Source organism: Rana temporaria, chromosome 3, assembly GCF_905171775.1.
Source record: "Rana temporaria chromosome 3, aRanTem1.1, whole genome shotgun sequence".
Classification (NCBI taxonomy): domain Eukaryota; kingdom Metazoa; phylum Chordata; class Amphibia; order Anura; family Ranidae; genus Rana; species Rana temporaria.
Window position 1 is genome coordinate 424,974,067 of NC_053491.1, and position 22,658 is coordinate 424,996,724.

Sequence of the window (22,658 nt, forward strand, 5' to 3'; positions counted from 1 at the left end):
AGGGGCCACCTTCTGAGATAGTGTCAAGAGAAAATCTCTCTGATGTTTCCAAAAGGAAGGTTCCTGAAGAACCGAGAGCACCAGAGTCAAAACTCATGGGGGAAGAGATGGGCCAAGAGGGGAAAGTATATGACAAACCCCTTGCACACAAAAAAAGGGGACCCACCAGGGAACGGGCCGCAAAAAGGCCACTAAAAGAACACAGCCAAGGCTGAAATCTGCCCCCAAACGGTGCTTTAAGCAATTTTTAGATCCAATCCAAGCTTTAAAAACAGCAGGACCCTGGACATTGAAAGTACGCCCGTGGACGTCACTCCATCCCTTCGCACCAAGAGAGGTGCGACGGTAGATCCTCCGGAAGAAGACTACGGTGCCCTGTTGAGATGACCGAGTCAGACAGACCCTGGTCACCTAAAGTCTGGCTTCCAATAACCATGTTAAGCAAGTCAGTGACTGTACAACAGGAGGAAGTATGGGACCTTGAGACAGGAACCTCCTGCCCTGGCAATCGCCAGGGTGCCTCCGCTACCAGGCGCCCGATATCAGCGTACCAAGGACGCCGAGATTAATCTGGAGCGATTAGAATCATCGGGATCTCCTCAGCATCCACTCTGTGGAGCGGCCGAGGAAGCAACTACCATGGAGGAATGGCAAAAAATCACCGATACAGACAACACAGGGCCACCAGCGCGACTGACGCGTCTGTACAAGATCACTAGACCTGGCCACTAACTGACACCCTTGCGGCGGAGACAAGCTGCCAGGAGATCCATGCCATGTGAGGTTCACCTCCTGCAAGGGAGCCGAAACACCCCAAGCACAAAGACCAGTCGCCCTGGTCCAGCATCTGGCGACTCCAGTAGTCTGCCTGCCGGCATACCTGATGGTAGACTGAAGCCACGGCCGTGGCGTTGTCCGGCTGAAACCAGATTGGTCGACCACAAGGAGAAGCATAGCCTGATCGCCTAAAATAGTAGGACAATGAACAGTAGACAGCACCTGGTATTCCCAGGCGGTCTTCCACCAGGCACTAGCCAGGCCCGACCCTGGGTAGCTACCGAGACCAGACACATTCAAGGAGGTGTGGTCATAGGTCCCGCAAGTCCAGCGACTCAGGGCCGACTGGACCCCCCAGTTTTGTGAACCTCCAGGTTCACAACCCGTGAGCTGGCATTCGTCGTAAACACCGACCACTGGAAGGAAGGAACAACTTCCCGGACCGAAGAGTCGGGAATCTCTGTCACCAACTCAGAGAGACTCTGACTAGGTGGCGCACAGGAATCTAATGATTTCAGAGACAAGAGATTTTTACCACCTGGACAGTAGTTCCACTGGAAAACCAGGGTGTGGAACTGGGCATACAGTACCACCTTGAAGGAGGCTACCCACAGACCCTGAACCAGCAGGCGCCCGGAGAGAAGACCGATTGCGTGATGCCAATACCTTCTCCGCAGACTGAAGAGTCTGCAATTTCTCCAGGGGAAGAAGGACCTTTGCCACTGAGGAGTCTGGATCAACACTAGATACTCCAACGCTGAGTCGGAACCTAGCATGCCCATAATTTGAACCCTGGGTCGCACACATGTAGGGCAGGCTTGCTGCCACTGAGCTACACTTTCTGGCCTAAACGTTTAACATCCACCCGAATCTTCGGAGGGTCTGAATGGGAATAACCCATCCACTAGGTCGGAGACAGAAGCTGCTCTCAGAAGAAAGTCGTCAAAGTAGCCAATGAGGCAAAGCCTCGCTGTCCCAACAAAATTCAAATAAGTGCGAGCTCCTAGCTGAAAAGTAAAATAAAATAAAATTTCTCCTCAGGGCGCTGGGCCCAAAGGGAGCCATACGTCCTTCTCCTTTGCTAGGCAGAACGAAACTGAGGCTGCAAGCTGCAGTGAGGAGGGTTATGTCTGGAGGGACCGCCCCCTGGGCGGGGCTGTTCAACTCTGTTAATGTAACATGTATTTAACTATTTAACATGTTTCTGCCTAGTCCTCTCCTGTAAACAGGGAACATAACCCACTTGTCAAGATTTAAGGAGCTGTGTCCGTCCATGGACGATAAGAGAAATATTGTTTAAATTCTTTAACTTCCACTTTTGCAGCCAAACTGAGATAACACCCATTCTCTATTTGTCACATGCCCTCACTCAAGTAGCATAAAAAAACACACACACACACACACACACACACACACACACACAAAGAAAAAAAGCAGAAAATTGTCCAAGTGGCATCCGTACAGACAAAACCACCAAAATCAGGTTGAGATCCCATGATAAGGAGAAACAATGTGAGCGACCTAAACAATGCTCTCAGCAATGAGAGAAAAGCTCTTTAAAAAAAAAAAAAGAAGCTGCAATCTGAAGTCCAGTACACAGGCCAAACGTCAGACAGCATCAGCCGGTTCAACAGAAACTGGCCAACATTCGGCTTGTGCGTAATATAGCCGTTCAGCTGGCTTCTGTCGGAGGGGCATGGCCAAAAAGTGTCTGCTGACCGGCTCCCGATCAGTGCTCTCAGCCATCGACCGGAGTGTTTTGGCAGGGGGGGGGGGGGGGACTGAGCCCTGTCAATAAAATAAAGTATTTAGCGGGTTATTTTTTTTTAAAACTCACATACCCTGTGGCACAGCCTTTACTATAAGAGATGAGATTGTACCAAGAAGACTCACAATTCTGAAGGTTTCTGAACGCAGGGCCTACATTTGGAGTTGGACTGTACAGAGCACTTGTATTCATGTTTTTCCTGTGCCATGCATCATGCTGCCTTTCATAAACAGAGCCTATTGTATTCAGATCTGCTTCAGCTGATTTTATTCTGACATACAAGCCAATGGGAATTAAGAGACTCATAAAACATCTCAACTGCAAGCAATTTCCTCCTGATAGTATGTAACGTTTGACTTGCTCCTGCCTGCTGGCATTTACAAGGGTAGTGAGGATCATACTCAAATGCTGCAGGCAAATGGGCTTGGATTTGCTCAGTCTTATAAAAGACTCAATCACAACTATTCAGTATTGTACATCGCCCTCCAGCCCAAATATTCAGTACATCCCAATTTCCTTTCCTGCATAATTATTCAGTACAAAAAGTGCATTTTCAAAAAATTCAAGCACCTCCAATTATTGCACTCACCTTCCCCACTGATCAAAAAGAAAGTCAATTTTACATCTACAATCCTACATAATTAAATTCTCTCTCATACTAAATCTCTGTGTTCCAGGATCTCTCAGCACCTCCCATTCTAAATCTACCTACAATTCTCCTTTGCATACACAAGGCAGCCATTCAAAAATCAGATCTGTTTACCATTCAGCCAGTACATTTCTAGCTCTCTCCCCCCCATTGCTCAACCACTTCCATTACAAACATTATTCAGCTTTACCAATCCAATATTTTCTTCCCCTACGTAATCATTAAGCCCACATTTCCATGTATTCCTCCGCTACATATTCATCAACTCCCTCCTAATATACATACAGTATATCCCAGATACAATTCAGCCCTACCAATGCTACATTTCCTGCTTAATCACACCCCCCCCCCCCCCCCCCTCAATTATTGTCCATTTTACACCACTAACCGAAATATAATTCAGGCTGTATTCACACCTGAGCGTTTCAAAGTCGTGTCGAGCATTTTTACAGCGATTCTGCCACGTTTTTACCACAATTTTGTTCAGGTCACCAATGTAAATGGCAGAAAAACGCCTGTAATCTGCCCCAAAGAAGCTCATGTTCTTTTTTTGAGCTTTTGGCATTTTTCAGGCATTTTACTTCAGGTGACAAAACAGATGCCATTGACATGAATGGGATTTTGCTTGTTGGGCGTTCTATGAGCTGAAAACGCTCAGGTGTGAATGCAGCCTCAGTACTATTGCTTAATCCTTAAAGGTATAGCTCATCATTTGGAAAAAAATAAAAGAAGTACACCAACATTAATAAAAAGAAAAAAGGTCTATAATTTTTTTTTAAATCGAAGCCTGCAGAGCATTGCAGGTATAATGCACAGGCGCCTGCAGACTCCTTTCCGCATTCCCAGGTCTGTACAGAGACCTACAGTTATGGGGATGGAAGAATCAATGGACTACTAGTATGGCGATATCGCAAATATGCTCCATTGAATTCTACAAGTCCCTCTGCTGTGGTGACAGATGGGACTTGTAGTCTTTCCATTTACAGATCCCCAAAAATGGATTTGTGAATGAATGCAGCAGTGCAGGCCGAGCCACGCCACAGATTCAGCCCCCTCTACTTTTTGTCCCTCCCTCACAGGATTCTCTCATCCACTTTATATCTCCCACCCCTGCACATTCATTCAGGTCAATTCCCTCTGCTTTATAATTTCCTCACATAATAACCATTCAGCACCCCAAATCCACTACCCTTCCCAATTTATTATCTCTATTTTCTCTTTCTCTCTTATGTTACATTAACACAGTGTTTCTCAATTCCAGTCCTCAGCCCCCCCCCCCCCCCCAACAGGTCAGGTTTTCAGGATTTCCCTCAGACGAAAAGGCTGTGGTGATTACTAAGGCAGTGAAACTGATCAAATCACCTGTGCAAAATAATGGAAATCCTGAAAACCTGACCTGTTGGGGGGGGGCCTGAGAACTGGAATTGAGAAACACTGCATTAACACAAGGTGGCTCCAATCGGCCGGGAGGCCGTCAATATACGGCCTCTAGTCGCACGCCGCTTGGGGGGGGGGTGCGCCTGCCGCGTCACAGGTGTCGATGCACGTGCCTGGCGGCCGAGATGTCCGCCAGGCACCTGCGATCGGCAGTCAGAGGCAGGGATGTGGATCTCTGTGTGTAAACACAGAGATCCACGTCCTGTCAGGGAGAGAAGACCGATGGTGTGTCTCTTGTATATAGGGACAACCATTAATCACCTCCCCCAGTCAGTCCCCTCCCCCCACAGTAAGAATCACCTAGCAGGGAACATACTTAACCCCTTGATCGCCTCCTAGTGTTAACCCTTTCCTGCCAGTCACATTTATACAGTAATCAGTGCATTTTTATAGCAATGTTCGCTGTATAAATGTGAATGGTCTCAAAAATGTGTCAAAAGTGTCCGATGTGTCCGCCAAAATATCGCAGTTGTGACATACAAACACAGATCGCCGCCATTACTAGTAAAAAAAAAGTAATAATTCTATCCCCCATTTTGTAGGCGTTCTAACATTTGTGCAAACCAATCACTATATGCCTATTGTGATTTTTTTTTTTTTTTTTTTACCAAAAATATGTATAAGAATACGTATCGGATTAAACTAAAGAAATATTTTTTCTCAAATTGGGTATTTATAATACCAAAAAGTAAAAAATATTGTATTTTTTTTAAAATTGTCGCTCTATTTTTGTTTATAGCGCAAAAAATAAAAACCGCAGATATGATCAAATACCACCAAAAGAAAGCTCTATTTGTGGGAAAAAAAGGACATCAATTTTGTTTGGGAGCCACATCGCACGACAGCGCAATTGTCATTCAAAGCGAGACAGTGCCGAAAGCTGAAATTTCGCCTGGGTGGGAAGGGGGTATATGTGCCCAGTAAGCAAGTGGTTAATTCACTTTTCTGCAACTTTACTCAGTACACACTTTTCAGTCTCATCGCCCATGTTATTATACAGAAGAACTACACTCCACTACTCTCCATCTCATCCTTTTGTGTCCTTTCACAAATCATTCTGTACCCTATACTGCACTTCTCTCTCTTCTCCAACACATTATCATCATTTCGTTACAGGATAATTCAGCACTTTTTCTTCCCAGCATAGTTATTTGGCACTCCCATATCTTGTCCTTTTCTTTCCTGTTCCAATAAAGCAACCTCTAAAAATCTCACCATTCATCACCTAGCCTGCTCCATAGATTTTACAGCCATCAATAACCTTGGAAAGTGAAAAGCACATAGTTCATCCTCTCCACATCCCTATTAGAAACCCAACAGTATACTAAAAAGAGGCACCTGAATACACAAGAGATGCTGAGCTGTCCTCTCTGTTAATATACATGCACATCTAAGTAGGGCTGCAACTAACCATTATTTTCATAATCGATTAGTTGGCCGATTATTGTTTCGATTAATCGATTAATCGGATAATAGCCTTAAAAAAAAAAGTTTGCATTTTTAATTTTTTTGGGGCCAATTTGTTGTTGGGCAGATTACAAAATACAAATTGCCGCAAAAACACATTACACGCTTTTCTACAGCTTCTCCATTGAAGTATATTGAACCAAAAAAAACAAAATGGCACCGTTTTGCGTTAAAAAGTCCTTGCCCTTTCCAGATATGCAGCAGCTGAAAAAAATCATGGCTGTGAACGTGTCCCATAGGAAAACATGTAAAAGGTGCGACCCTGGCCTGAGATGTTTAGTAACATAATGGGGGTTAAAAAAAACAAAAAGGAGTACAAAAAGAGCAAATAATCGCTACTGTAAGGCTCCATTCACACCTAGGCAGACAAATTCGCGGCGTTTTATCGCCGCAAATCGCGGCGTTTTGTACCGTGATTTGCGGCGACAAAACGCCGGTATTGTCCGCCTAGATGTGCCCCAGATTGACCCCCTCTATGGAGATGCTTCCCATCTCCTAGCCGAACGCCAAAAGCCGCCTGAAAAAAAGGTCAGGGACCTTTTTTCAGGCGTGGAGATGTGAACCATCTCCATAGAGGGACATGTGTTCTCATCCCTCTGGCGGCAGCGGCGTAGCACTACAGGCGTAAAAATGCCTAGATGTGAATGGGGGCTGAGGGGTTCATTTTTCTACTGTGGGACAGTGAAAGTAATATTTACAGTAGCCCTTTTGTACTATAAAGGGCTAATTTTAGTTTTTTTAACCCCATTATGTTACTGGCCGATTAATCAATTAATTTCATAATCGATTAGTTGTTTTTAGCCCTAAATCTAAGAGACTCTGCATCTGGGCCCATATGCCTATAAAAGCAATATCAATTGCGTTTTTTGTTTTTTTTAACTATTGGATGCCGAATGAAAACAAGTGTCAATAGGCCAGAAGTTTTCAGTCCATGGTTGGTCACATTTTAGATCAGGGTTTTGTGTACTAATTTCCTGTGAGGAAACATTACATCAAAGGCAGTAGTAATACATGTAAACCTAACCTAATTACATTTAGTTTGCACTATTTGTTTCTGTTTTAAAGACCGTAGCTGTTCTGCAAATGTGAGATCTGTAACCATCATACAAAAAAAAACCCCGCTCATCGGGAACTTTTTATTTAGCCACAAGCAATCTGTGACATTTCAGTGCCATGCAGGATCCCCTTCATCAAGGTGCTCAGCCTTTACAGCTTGGTATGTTACAGTCATTCAATAACCCAGAGATCACATCATCTGATAAGGTGCCATGGGAGGGGTTCTCTCTTTTAAGCAAGCCATACTATTTTGTTTTTTTCTCTTTCAGTGCCTCAGGCTAAACAAGAAAATCAATCCACCACATTAGACAGCATGGATGGAGGAATCTCCAGTGCCAACATTGTACGCAATGACGCCACAGGGTGACCACCAGCCAAAGCGCTGAAAAGGATTCAGCCCCATTTGCAGTAGGGTTGCCACATCAGGTTGTATTCCCACATTTTTTTTTTTTTTTAACACACCTGTAAGGCAAAAGCCATAATGAGCACCGCATACTAGCTCATTATGAAATACTTACCTTAAAACGAGGTGTAGAGAACTTACCTGGTCCACGCCAAGAGAGATGTCATCTTGCTCCGGTGTGTCTTCCGGGTATCGCCGCTCCAGCACTGTGATTGGCTGGAGCGGCGATGTCGTCACTCCCGCACATGTGCGCGGGAGACTTCAAACCGGCAAGGTCCGGCAGCTGCCGGCCCTTTAGCCGAGGATCCCCGCTGCGCATGCGCAGCTGCAATCAGCGGCGCATTGCGGGGGGAATATCTACTAAACCATACAGGTTTAGGAGATATTCTTTATACCTACAGGTAAAGCCTTATTATAGGCTTACCTGTAGGTAAAAATGATAAATTGGGGTATACAACCACTTTAAGCCCAGGTTCACACTGAAGCCGTGCGAGTTCAGTTGAACTCTCATGATTTCACTCCCGCTTGTCAGACACGATTTCAGAGACATCTGTACAGGTTCCTGCACAGATGTCAACGTAAATTGCGGCCCGAAAAGGCAAATCGTAGTACAGAAACTACTTTTTGAAATCGATGCATTGCTGCACCGATTAGGACGTGCCGTTGCCAGAAAATGCCGCCGATTTGACATGTCAAAAACCCAACAGTGTGAACCAGGGCTTAATCCAGGACACACATTACTTCCACAGGTTCTGTGGCCCGATTAGGTGGTAATTAATCTCACTTGGTGCCTTATCTGCATTAAATCGGCCTCAGAACCTGTGTAAATTCATACATGCCCTGGATTAAAAAGGTATAGAAAGTGGCAATCCTAGTTTGCAGACCCTCTAAAAAGTGATCCACAGTGGATCACTTTTAAGAGTATGTGACAGGCAGCTCCGAAACTATATCAAAGCCTGTGTTAACCATAAAAAAAAACACAGCTCTGTGACACAACTACAAACATTACACGGTTTCAGCTGGGGCCCATGACTTGAATGGGTCACATTGGGTGGTAGCCCTGTTGTATAAAATTTTTCCATGTAGCAGTGCAACCGTACCAACATGCCCCTGCCAGCCATGCGAACGTGTGGCTTTGCAGTCCATAAAACAACTCAACCACCTGTTTCTGCATAGAACGCATTAGGATAAAAAAAAAAAAAAAAAACAACTTCTGCCTTTACAACCACTTAAAAGTGATAAAAAAAAAATTAATAATGAAGGGTTTGTAAACAGGCTAGCTTTTAATACAAAGGAAACTTGTGTTTCCAGCATAAAATCATTCCTTCTAAGCCTATGTACACTAAGCCACATGCAATAGAAGGTTCAAATTTTGCCCAATTCTTTTTACTATATTTAACATTTGAACGTACGTACGTATGCATGCGTGTCATCATGTGACAATCACCATATAAACACACACGCTAACATCTCTAGTTGATGGCCCTACAATCCATAGGCTATTTCAGCTAAACACTTCCATCTGAACATTCTCACAGGCATTCCAATTTGCAGCCTATCCTCTTAACCTTCCCATCCCCCGGTTCCTGATTATTACCAAGGACGGAGCTGACTAACACACGATCCGAAAATGACATGAAAAATACTGCTTGCAAAGGGATGGTACGATAATCGGATCGTTCGTAGTCAATAACAGCTCATCCGGTATTATACGATGGAACAAACACGGAAAATTCTCATATGATACCAGATTGTATGATTTTCACTTAATCAGTACAGTTGTCTTCCAAAAACACAATACAAATACACTACAACACATTACATCACTATGGAAAAAAATTTGGTTGTACTAGAATTTTCTTAAACTTTAGTAACCCCTTCAATTTCTACTTGCGACTAGCAAGCAAAATAATCTGAGTATCTGTCGTTCGATTTTCGAGTTGTGTGTATGATGGGGCATAAGACAACTCAGCCACTGTGCTGCGAGCGTGCCATCAGTTAAAGTGGTTGTAATTCCTTTACATAGGCCCAGCGAAGGGACTATCCTCAGGCGATACCCAGAGATGAAACAAATCTGCAGTCTTCTCTTCTCTTCAGCCGTTCAAAGTGTTGAATTTAGAAGCTTGTGAGAGATTTAAAAAAACAGAGGGTGGAGAGTGCACTCTGCTCAGCGAGGATCTGCTGAGAGCTGATTGGAGGGAGGGGACACACCCATCTTCACACAGCTGGAGATCCCTCCCCTGTCACCTTTTCTCTCGGTGTCAAGAAAACTTGTCAAAAGTTATTCATGCCAATACAGGAAGGAAGCACCAGACAGAAAAGACACTTAGCCCAGGTTCACACTGGGCTGCGGGAGGTTCAGCTGAACTCGCACGATTTCACTCCCGCTGGCAGTGCGGATTTCGGCTGCGATTTCAGAGACCTCTGTGCAGGTTTCCGCAACGATGTCAATGTAAATCGCGGCCCGAAATCGCAAAAAGTAGTACAGGAACTACTTTTTGAAATCGGTGCAGCGCCGCAGATGCGGCGTCGCACTGATTAGGGCGGTGCCATTGCCGACAATTGCCGGAAAATGCTGCCGATTTGAGATCTCAAATCGTAGCAGTGTGAACCAGGCCTTAGTGATTTAAATTGAGACAAGTACACATTATAGAGGGATATGCTTTGTTCCCATTTCATGTCTGATTACAACCACTTTGAGGTTTTGTTGACATCAAGCTGCACAGTGCACTGTTTACTTTTCTTCCCCTCAGCCTTGGTTCACATTGATGCGATTTGGCATGTCAAATGGGCAACAATGGCAGAGTCCGAATCCGTGTGCCATACCGTCTCCCAAAGGTAGTTTCTGTATTACTTTTGGCGATTTCGGGGTGCGATTTCCATTGACATCTGTGCAAAACCCCACACAGAGGTCTCTGAAATCGCCCCAAAGTTGGGACTGACATGCGCGGGTGAAATCGTGCGAGTTCAGCTGAACTGACACCATTTCATTCCCACAGCGAGTGTGAACCTGGGCTCAATGAACTTTACTGAAGCGTCACAGGTGACATTCATTACAGTTCTATTCACCACATCAGCGTTGTCATGGTTTAAATTCCAACCCGCTGCATTGAAAAAAAATAAAGTACTGAATGCCATTTATTCAGTCAAGCGCCCCCTGAGAACTGACTTTATATGAAACAAAATTTTGCCTTGTTTATGTGTTGTGGCTGTGCTAGAAATTGCCACTTGCCAATTCATCCGGTGTAAATGGGCCTGTATGGTTAGTGAAGCTCAGCCTTGTACTGCATCTTACATTTAAATGTGTATGAATACAAAAAGGCATCATCTGGCAAAGATGGCCATGCAACTTGCTCTTCCGTTGGTGGTGGTCCTAAAATCTATAGGCCATATCGGTTGGCCGCTTCCATCAGAACTTTCTCACAGGTTTACAGTCTATTGTTTAAAGGGGTGCCGATCCTGGAGCTTCACACTGTTTACTTTCCCCCCCCCCCCACAGATCTTTATTGAAAGGTCACAAGTGACTTTTCTATAGGGTTTTATTCACCGCAGTGGTGTTCTAATGGTTTGCACCACAACCCACTGCGCACACACACAAAAAAAAGATAGAATGCAGTTCTTTTGCACACAAAAGCAATGCTGTGACCCCATAAGAAATGAGGAATATTGCCTTGCTTGTTGGCACTGCACTGGAAATGGCTGTCAGTGTAACCACAATGCAGTGGGCCCGTGTGGTTAGTAAAATCAGATCTCCACCCCCCCCCCCCCCCCAAGTCATACAAGTGTGAAAGGGGCCTTAGTGCAGCTTTTTTTTCCCTATGCATCAAATATACAGTAATGTGTAAAACTCAACTGAAACACAACCGACGGGTATGAAGCAATCTATAGGATTTAAAAGGCGCAGAATTTTTTTTATTTTTTCACTGAAAAACTCATCAGTGCGTAAGGACCCCAAGTGCGTTCTTTTGAGTCATATGTAAAAAAAAAACTCCCAGGTGGCCAGTGATGAAGATGCATGAAAAACGCACGTGCGTCAAGTTTTAACACAACACCAGACTAAAAACGTGCCATGCATTTTCAAGAAACTATTTCACTACAAACGTGAACGAGCCCCAAGCCCCCAGACACATTGGTGCGACTTGTCGTGCGATTTGAAAGGTCCATGTCGTATGACAAGTCACACCCTACTGTCGGCAACGGAACTGTTCAAATCGCTGCGTCGCCGATTTTGCTGTTGCACCAATTTGAAATAGAAGTTCCTGCACTATTTTTGCCAATTTCAGGTGCGACTTGCATAGACATCTGTGCATCAAATCACATGGATGTCAGCCAAGGTGCACCTGAAGTCTCACCAACATGTGGCTTCGAAATTCTACGAAGTCGTATGATTCCAAAATCATATTTGGTGTGACTGGCGTGGAAAGGACACGTTGGGCTGTCCTTCTGCCTTACAAATGGATATTATTATTATTATTATTATTATTGAATACGTTTATCCTTTTGAAAAAAAAAAAAAAAAAGAAAAAAAAAAAAAACTACACATTTTATTTATTTTATGCAGGTTAAAAAAAAAGTGCATCATTTCTTTCTAAGGAACCTGCTGATCAGCAGAATGCGGGTGCCATGCCGGGCTCCCGCAGACTCTCAGGATACCTCATACAGGCAGAAAGCAAACTACAAACCATCAGCTGACATGGCAGACGGTACTTGTAATCTTTTCATTCACGGGAAATTGTGAATGAATGACGCTGCCATATGGGCAGAGCCTGGCATGGTCACACTGTATTAGAAGTGTGACAGTGGGGGGGGGGACCAGGGGGGTGCACACTGAACATGTTACACCCTACATGGGGGTGTAACATGTTTGGAAAGGTGAACTTGCCCTTTAAGCAGTTTTATTGTTGCAGCAAAGCAGCACTTGCACAATTCTCTACAGCTGTAGCTCAGGATTTCCCCCGCACCCCCAAAGACTGTTTAGAGAAGTATGGAATCCTCCATGTCTTTGCGCATGCGCAGCAAGCTCACCAGGGCCTGAAGACCATGTGGGTACATCTGCATCTCTTACATGTGCAAATACAAGTCATCACCCTGTATATGTGTCTCTCCACCTCTCATTGGGCACCCCTACAATCTATTCTAGAAGCTGTTTCAGTTGGCCACTTCCATCAGAAGCTTCTCACAGACAGCAGACGGCTCTCCATCATATCAAATCATCCAATCTACACACACCACATCTCTCACTGAAGGCCAGAACCCCCCCCCGACGGGTCACATTTCTAGGAGGGGGTGTGAAGGGACCCCGCAGACGAGTCACATTTCTAGGAGGGGGAGTGAAGGGACCCCCGAGGACGGGTCACATTTCTAGGAGGGGAAGTGAAGGGACCCCCGAGGACGGGTCACATTTCTAGGGGGGTGTGAAGGGACCCCCGAGGACGGGTCACATTTCTAGGAGGGGAAGTGAAGGGACCCCCGAGGACGGGTCACATTTCTAGGGGGGTGTGAAGGGACCCCCGAGGACGGGTCACATTTCTAGGAGGGGGTGTGAAGGGACCCCCGAGGACGGGTCACATTTCTAGGAGGGGAAGTGAAGGGACCCCCGAGGACGGGTCACATTTCTAGGGGGGTGTGAAGGGACCCCCGAGGACGGGTCACATTTCTAGGAGGGGGTGTGAAGGGACCCCCGAGGACGGGTCACATTTCTAGGAGGGGGTGTGAAGGGACCCCCGAGGACGGGTCACATTTCTAGGAGGGGGTGTGAAGGGACCCCCGAGGACGGGTCACATTTCTAGGAGGGGGAGTGAAGGACCCCCGAGGACGGGTCACATTTCTAGGAGGGGGGTGTGAAGGGACCCCCGAGGACGGGTCACATTTCTAGGAGGGGGTGTGAAGGGACCCCCAAGGACGGGTCACATTTCTAGGAGGGGGTGTGAAGGGACCCCCGAGGACGGGTCACATTTCTAGGAGGGGGTGTGAAGGGACCCCCGAGGACGGGTCACATTTCTAGGAGGGGGTGTGAAGGGACCCCCGAGGACGGGTCACATTTCTAGGAGGGGGTGTGAAGGGACCCCCGAGGACGGGTCACATTTCTAGGAGGGGGTGTGAAGGGACCCCCAAGGACGGGTCACATTTCTAGGAGGGGGTGTGAAGGGACCCCCAAGGACGGGTCACATTTCTAGGAGGGGGTGTGAAGGGACCCCCGAGGACGGGTCACATTTCTAGGAGGGGGAGTGAAGGGACCCCCGAGGACGGGTCACATTTCTAGGAGGGGAAGTGAAGGGACCCCCGAGGACGGGTCACATTTCTAGGAGGGGAAGTGAAGGGACCCCCGAGGACGGGTCACATTTCTAGGAGGGGAAGTGAAGGGACCCCCGAGGACGGGTCACATTTCTAGGGGGGGTGTGAAGGGACCCCCGAGGACGGGTCACATTTCTAGGAGGGGGAGTGAAGGGACCCCCCGAGGACGGGTCACATTTCTAGGAGGGGAAGTGAAGGGACCCCCGAGGACGGGTCACATTTCTAGGGGGGTGTGAAGGGACCCCCGAGGACGGGTCACATTTCTAGGAGGGGGTGTGAAGGGACCCCCGAGGACGGGTCACATTTCTAGGAGGGGGTGTGAAGGGACCCCCGAGGACGGGTCACATTTCTAGGAGGGGGTGTGAAGGGACCCCCAAGGACGGGTCACATTTCTAGGGGGGTGTGAAGGGACCCCCGAGGACGGGTCACATTTCTAGGAGGGGGTGTGAAGGGACCCCGAGGACGGGTCACATTTCTAGGAGGGGGTGTGAAGGGACCCCCGAGGACGGGTCACATTTCTAGGGGGGTGTGAAGGGACCCCCGAGGACGGGTCACATTTCTAGGAGGGGGTGTGAAGGGACCCCGAGGACGGGTCACATTTCTAGGTGGGAGTGAAGGGACCCCCGAGGACGGGTCACATTTCTAGGAGGGGATGAAGGGACCCCAAGGACGGGTCACATTTCTAGGAGGGGGTGTGAAGGGACCCCCGCAGACGGGTCACATTTCTAGGAGGGGGTGTGAAGGGACCCCCGCAGACGGGTCACATTTCTAGGAGGGGGTGTGAAGGGACCCCCGAGGACGGGTCACATTTCTAGGAGGGGGTGTGAAGGGACCCCAAAGACGGGTCACATTTCTAGGGGGGTGTGAAGGGACCCCCGAGGACGGGTCACATTTCTAGGAGGGGGTGTGAAGGGACCCCAAAGACGGGTCACATTTCTAGGGGGTGTGAAGGGACCCCGAGGACGGGTCACATTTCTAGGAGGGGGTGTGAAGGGACCCCCGAGGATGGGTCACATTTCTAGGAGGGGGTGTGAAGGGACCCCCGAGGACGGGTCACATTTCTAGGAGGGGGAGTGAAGGGACCCCCGAGGACGGGTCACATTTCTAGGAGGGGAAGTGAAGGGACCCCCGAGGACAGGTCACATTTCTAGGAGGGGGTGAAGGGACCCCCGAGGACGGGTCACATTTCTAGGAGGGGGTGAAGGGACCCCCGAGGACGGGTCACATTTCTAGGGGGGTGTGAAGGGACCCCCGAGGACGGGTCACATTTCTAGGAGGGGGTGTGAAGGGACCCCCGAGGACGGGTCACATTTCTAGGAGGGGGTGTGAAGGGACCCCCCGAGGACGGGTCACATTTCTAGGTGGGAGTGAAGGGACCCCCGAGGACGGGTCACATTTCTAGGAGGGGATGAAGGGACCCCAAGGACGGGTCACATTTCTAGGAGGGGGTGTGAAGGGACCCCCGCAGACGGGTCACATTTCTAGGAGGGGGTGTGAAGGGACCCCCGCAGACGGGTCACATTTCTAGGAGGGGGTGTGAAGGGACCCCCCGCAGACGGGTCACATTTCTAGGAGGGGGTGTGAAGGGACCCCAAAGACGGGTCACATTTCTAGGGGGGTGTGAAGGGACCCCGAGGACGGGTCACATTTCTAGGAGGGGGTGTGAAGGGACCCCAAAGACGGGTCACATTTCTAGGGGGGTGTGAAGGGACCCCCGAGGACGGGTCACATTTCTAGGAGGGGGAGTGAAGGGACCCCCGAGGACGGGTCACATTTCTAGGGGGGAGTGAAGGGACCCCGAGGACGGGTCACATTTCTAGGAGGGGGAGTGAAGGGACCCCCGAGGACGGGTCACATTTCTAGGAGGGGGAGTGAAGGGACCCCCGAGGACGGGTCACATTTCTAGGAGGGGGAGTGAAGGGACCCCCGAGGACGGGTCACATTTCTAGGAGGGGGTGTGAAGGGACCCCCGAGGACGGGTCACATTTCTAGGAGGGGAGTGAAGGGACCCCGAGGACGGGTCACATTTCTAGGAGGGGGTGTGAAGGGACCCCCGAGGACGGGTCACATTTCTAGGAGGGGGTGTGAAGGGACCCCCGAGGACGGGTCACATTTCTAGGAGGGGGTGTGAAGGGACCCCGAGGACGGGTCACATTTCTAGGGGGGAGTGAAGGGACCCCGAGGACGGGTCACATTCCTAGGAGGGGGAGTGAAGGGACCCCCGAGGACGGGTCACATTTCTAGGAAGGGGTGTGAAGGGACCCCCGAGGACGCCCGGGTCACATTTCTAGGAGGGGGGGGTGTGAAGGGACGCCCGAGGACGGGTCACATTTCTAGGAGGGGGTGTGAAGAGACCCCCCGAGGACGGGTCACATTTCTAGGAGAGGGTGTGAAGGGACCCCCGCAGGCGGGTCACATTTCTAGGGGGGTGTGAAGGGACCCCCGCAGGCAGGTCACATTTCTAGGAGGGGGTGTGAAGAGACCCCCGAGGACGGGTCACATTTCTAGGAGGGGGTGTGAAGGGACCCCCGAGGACGGGTCACATTTCTAGGGGGGTGTGAAGGGACCCCCGAGGACGGGTCACATTTCTAGGGGGGTGTGAAGGGACCCCCGAGGACGGGTCACATTTCTAGGAGGGGGTGTGAAGGGACCCCCGAGGACGGGTCACATTTCTAGGAGGGGGGTGTGAAGGGACCCCCGAGGACGGGTCACATTTCTAGGAGGGGGTGTGAAGGGACCCCTGAGGACGGGTCACATTTCTAGGAGGGGTGTGAAGGGACCCCCGAGGACGGGTCACATTTCTAGGAGGGGGTGTGAAGGGACCCCCGAGGACGGGTCACATTTCTAGGAGGGGGTGTGAAGGGACCCCCGAGGACGGGTCACATTTCTAGGGGGGGGGTGTGAAGGGACCCCCGAGGACGGGTCACATTTCTAGGGGGGTGTGAAGGGACCCCCAAGGACGGGTCACATTTCTAGGAGGGGAAGTGAAGGGACCCCCGAGGACGGGTCACATTTCTAGGAGGGGGTGTGAAGGACCCCCGAGGACGGGTCACATTTCTAGGAGGGGGTGTGAAGGGACCCCCGAGGACGGGTCACATTTCTAGGGGGGTGTGAAGGGACCCCCGAGGACGGGTCACATTTCTAGGTGGGTGTGAAGGGGCCCCCAAACCATGATGAGTGGGCCTGCAGTGATGGATGAGCAGTCTGTGATTGGACGATGATCAGATCCCCCATGTACAGGTTACACACATCCCCTCCCCCACCATCACCTTCAGTTTGTTCCATTCTAGATCCGGGTGTCTCGGACTTCAGCCACAGGAACCCAAAAGGGGGAGGGGCGTCAGCAAATTCGGGTCCGGTGACGTGTTTTTTCAGGGGTGCCGGTCCCCTCCGGGTGTTCCCGCCCGATCACAACCTGGATGGCCTCGTCTCTTATCTTTCGGGTGAGCCCCGTATGGAAGGGACACAAAATGGCGGCGGATGTATTATTCGGGTGTCTCCTCCGGTCACGTTATACGGGAAGGCGGAAGGACGGTTCCGGTCGGTATCGGGCCTCTTCCTGTGGGGATGACGCCAGACCCGGGCCTGAAATACGGGCTCTTTCGGGTGTTTTATTGTCTCAGGCCGATTCTGCAGGGCTTTCGGGCGTCGTGCGCGGCTCCCGGCCTGCCGAGTCCCCCTCCCTCCCCCCCGGGTATGTTCTAGTCTTTTCCGGGTGTGTCCGGGTCACCGCCGCCCGCTTCCTCTTCACACAAAAGCCGCCCGCGCGCCCCGGCAGCGCCAGTGAGAAAAAAAATCCCGAACAGAGATTGGCTGCAAAGGCCGCGAAGGGGGTGCCGGGAGTTGTAGTTCCCCTCAGCGCTGCGAGCGGGATTGTTGTCATTAAAGCTTGAGGGACACGGAGACAGCGTGCTGCCAGGCTAGAACGGCCCCTGCCGGACGGAAGACCGTATAACCACACATGGTCATAGTCACTTACTATAGGCCACACAAGTTCCACCCCCTTGTGTGGATCCATGACGGGAATTCTGGCATTCCTCTCCTACATGTAAAAATCACCATTTTTTTTTTGCTAGAAAATTCTTCAAATATTATATATATATATATATTAGCAGAGACCCCCAGCGAATAAAATGGTGATGGTTGTGATTTGTTATGTCACATGGTATTTGTGCAGCAATCTTTTAAACACAATTTTTTTTCGGGGGAAAAAACACACACACATATATAAATATATATATATATTTTTTTTTTAGCAAACATCATAGTGAATAAAATGGCGCTCGTTGCAATTTTATATGTCACACAGTATTTGCACAGCAATTTTTCAAATGCAATTTTTTGGAAAAAACAATATTTACCCCAATTGTTTTATATAATTGTGAAACATTGTGTTACGCCAAGTAAATAGATACCCAACATGTCACGCTTTAACTTTCTGACCGGGATTCAGAAAGGACTTACGACGGCGTATCTCCAGATACGCCGTCGTAAGTCCAAATGAGCGCCGTCGTATCTATGCGCTTATTTAAAAAGTTACGCCTGAATTTGGCCAAGATACGACCGACGTAAGTCTCTTACACCGTCGTATCTTGGGTGCATATTTACGCTGGCCGCAAGGGGCGCTTCCGTAGATTTACGCGTCGAATATGCAAATGACCTAGATACGCCGATTCACGAACGTACTTGCGTCCGTCGGATTTAGCTACGCCGTTTACGTAAGGCTTATGTCCCGCGTAAGTTTACCCCTCATAATGCAGGGGTAAGTCATGTTAAGGTATGGACGTCGGAAACGTTAGAACAGCGTAGTATTTTACGTCGTTTGCGTAAGTCGTACGTGAATGGGGCTGGGCGTATGTTACGTTCACGTCGACAAAGTATTGAGCCGACGTATCTTAGGGAGTATTTGCGACGTGACTCTGAGCATGCGCGCGCATGCGCCATTCGATCGGCCATGCATTTACATGGGGTCACGCTTCATTACAATACAACACGCCCACTGCCTTGCTACTTTGAATTACGCGGGCTTACGCCGGCCTATTTACGATACGCCAACGTAACTTTGGGAGCAAGTGCTTTCTGAATACAGTACTTGCCTCTCAATGTTACGTCGGTGTAGCGCATATGAGATGCGCTACGCCCGCTCAAAGATACGCCAATGTATCTGAATCGCGGCCACTGTATTTAAAGTGGAGGTCTTCCCCCCAGCCCTGCAAAAATGAAAAGCCAGCAGCTACACATACTGCAGCTGCTGACTTTAAATAATAGGACACTTACCTGTCCTGGAGTCCAGCAATGTCTGCACCACAGCAGATGTTTCCATCAGCTGTCAGGTGCTGCCACCGCCATTGCGTGTAAGGGAACCCAGCAGTCTAGCATTACGGCGGAGGAGGGAGCCGAGCTGCTGACGTAATTCGCAACGGCCTGGAAGTAGGGACAGGATACCTTTCAAAGACAGGTATCCGCTCCCCCCGAAAGGTGCCAAATGTGGCGGCGGAGGGGGGGGAGGAGACAAATCACCGGAAGTTCCACTATTGGGTGGAACTCCGCTTTAAAAATCTCCATAGGCTATCCCCTTTTTTTTTTTTTTCTTCTTCTTTTTTTTTTTTTGTGGTTTTATATTTGTAGACAGTGGCCCGGATTCAAGTAGATTTGCGCATTTTTTACGGAGGAGCAGGGCAAAGTTTTTGCCCTGCGCCCCCGCTAATTTACTGCGCTGCCCTTGATTCACGGAGCAGTAGCTCCGTAAATTGCGTGGGCGCGCCGGCAAAATGCCCGGCGTAAGCACGCGCAATTTAAATGATCCCGTAGGGGGCGGGAATCATTTAAATTAGGCGCGTTCCCGCCACCGAGCGTAGAGCGCATGCTCCGTCGGGAAACTTTCCCGACGTGCATTGCGGCAAATGACGTCGCAAGGACGTCATTTGCTTTAAAGTGAACGTGAATGGCGTCCAGCACCATTCACGATTCACTTACGCAAACTACGTAAATTTCAAATTTCACGACGCGGGAACGACGGGTATACGTAACATTGGCTGCCCCTGCTAATAGCAGCCTTACGCGAAAACCGCCGTACGGAAACAACGTAAATTGCGTACGCAGGGCTCCCGTAACGTTGTGAATCGGCGTTAGTATGCAATTTGCATACTATACGCTGAGCACAACGGGAATGCCACCTAGCGGCCATCGCAAGAATGCAGCCTAAGATATGCGGGCATAAGAGCCTTATGCCGCGCATATCTTAGGCTGCAGTCGGCGTAACGAGGTTCCTGAATCAGGAGCATTCGTTACGCCGGGGCAAGTAAGCAATTGCGCTGTGTAACTTATGGTTACACAGGCGCAATTGCTTCTTGAATCCAGGCCAGTGGCTCTCACTACTGCCCATTGTTGTAAGAGTCGGTTCACACTGCAGCGGCACGACTTCGGGGGCGACTCTGCAAGTCGTCTTGAGGACGACTTCAGAGGCGATTTGCAAAACGACTTCTGTATAGAAGTCAATGCAGGTCGCCCCGAGCCGCCCCCAAAGTCGTACAGGAACCTTTTTCTAAGTCGGAGCGACTTGCGTTGCTCCTATTAGAACGGTTCCATTGCATTCAATGGAACGCGACTCGTCAGGCGGCTGAGTCGCCTGACGTGTCGCCCCAGTGTGAACCGGGTCTAACTGTTGTATTTTTGTAATTTAAATAAAAATAGATCTTATAAAAACAAATCCCCACAGGCTACCCTTTTTTTTACAGGTTACTAGTTTAAAGTTACAGAGGACGTCTTGTGCTAGAATAATTGCTCTCGCTCTAACGTTTGCAGCAATATCTCACATGCGAGCACAAAGGGGACAAAGCACTTTCATTTTGTTTTTTATTATTATAATTATTATTTTTATTATTTTTACACTGTACCTTTAATTATTTTATTTTTTTGGATCACTTGTAGTCCTATTGCAAGAAATGTAAAAATCCCTTGTAATAGGAATAAGGCATGGCAGGTCCTCTTTATGGAGACATCTTGGGCCAATGAAACCCCAGATATCTCCTCCTCCCTGGAAAGCATGAGATGTACAAAAAAAACATTGATCTCTTTTTTCCAGGTAAAAAAAACTGGCAGTGTTAACATCTGCCAATCCTGGAAATTATATTATGATGTTGCTTCCAGGCCTCCCAGGGTCATAGAGATGGCTGGGGACCATCCAGTCCATGGCCAGATCTATAGTAATGCAGCGCCACACTTGGATCTGTTCTCCATGTCCCCTATCACACGGATGAGCCCGGAGAAGCACCAGAGGGAGGCGGGGGCAACATCCCCTCTCCCGGGGTCATAAAGATGGCTGGGGACCATCCAGTCCATGGCCAGATCTATAGTAATCCGGCGCCACCCCTGGATCTGTTCTCCATGTCCCCTATCACACCGGTGAGCCCGGGGAAAGAAAAGGAGGGAGGCGGGGGGGGGGCACATCCCCTCTCCCAGGGTCATAGAGATGGCTGGGGACCATCCAGTCCATGGCCAGATCTATAGTAATCCGGCACCACCCCTGGATCTGTTCTCCATGTCCCCCATCACACAGGTGAGCCCGGAGAAGCACCGGAGGGAGGCTGGGGGGCGACATCCCCTCTCACCACCTGTAAAAGCAATTTAGCGGCTGAATAGCCGCTAGGGTGGCTTATACATGTGAGGGAATAGTTTTTTTCTTTCAGATTGGATGTAGCCGGTGTAAGGGGTTTGCTCGGTAGCGGGGTGTGTGACCCCTTGGATGGGTTCACCACACACTGAATTTATACAGACTGGCAGTCGAAGACGGTTGAAAACAAAGTTTTTGGTTTATTTTTCCATCTTGCTGGAAAACAATTGCAAGCATCCAAACAGCATAAACATAATCAAACATAAAATAAACCCTAGCCACTCTGGGCGTCTACCTTCCACACAGGAACCTATCTATGGAGTCTGACTCAGCCTAGCGCTGGGCAGACAGTGCTGGTCGTACAGCACAAAACAATAGTCTTTTGATTTTTATCACACAGAAAAATCACTCCTCACCTCCACAGAAGAGTTTCAGTACGCTGCTTTCCTACTCACAAAGCCTTAGGAATGATGCAGCCAATTAGTGGTAACCCTCTGGACTTCTTATAGAGGCCTTAATTGCCTCACTCTGAACAGCTGAAGTCTTCCAACGCCCTCCAACCTTTCCTGGCTATTTCTCGCAGCTGACGCCTAATAATGATTAGTGTATTGTCTAAGCAAGGCAGAAATGTATGTCCCGTTTGTGACAACACCCACAGATTTACCTGACTTCCTGTCACACCGGGCAGTGTACATCCAACTGCCCATAGAATGGAGGGTCTGATCGGGTCCGGCTGAAAAATGGACAATTGGACCTCTGGTGTGAAAGGGGTCTTACCGAAAAGATTTCTAATCTATCTCCACTCTATCCAAAATTTAAAACAAAGTTTTGTCTTTAGTTATACTTTTGTGGGGGGGGGGGTTTCAGTCCCCATTTTTTTTGCTTACAACAAATACAGAGTTGTTTTGCTGCAGTTTGCTACAAAACTGTGGGAAAAGACTGTAACCATGTGAAGGATAACACATTAAGGCAGTTCCCCAACTTAGAGATGAGCCTTCACTGTGCATAGCAATAAAGTGCAGCGTTTGCATGAAAAGGGTCTTGTGTCCATTTCACTGAACACTGTACTTGTACATGGGGTTAAGAGGGACATGCTGAGCCTGCACCCACTCCACCGGTCCAACGTACCTTTATTACCTCACTCCCAGCAACAGAAAGAGGTCCCACGAGCACCTGACGTAGACCTCATCCGTGC

General features: G+C 48.9%; 1 protein-coding gene across 7 annotated transcripts in view; it reads right to left on the minus strand.

The window, feature by feature from the left end:
* The window catches only part of NSD3 (nuclear receptor binding SET domain protein 3), a 198,281-nt gene extending 180,476 nt beyond the window's left edge, over window positions 1-17,805 (minus strand). For 5 of the 7 annotated variants that reach the window (XM_040346229.1, XM_040346228.1, XM_040346227.1 and 2 more), the window contains exon 1: window positions 17,121-17,805. The gene's annotated coding sequence lies outside the window, so the exon portion shown is untranslated. The remainder of the gene's footprint in view (window positions 1-17,120) is intronic. The other 2 variants (XM_040346231.1, XM_040346230.1) reach the window with 1 other exon arrangement.
* Between the last annotated feature and the right edge of the window lie 4,853 nt (window positions 17,806-22,658).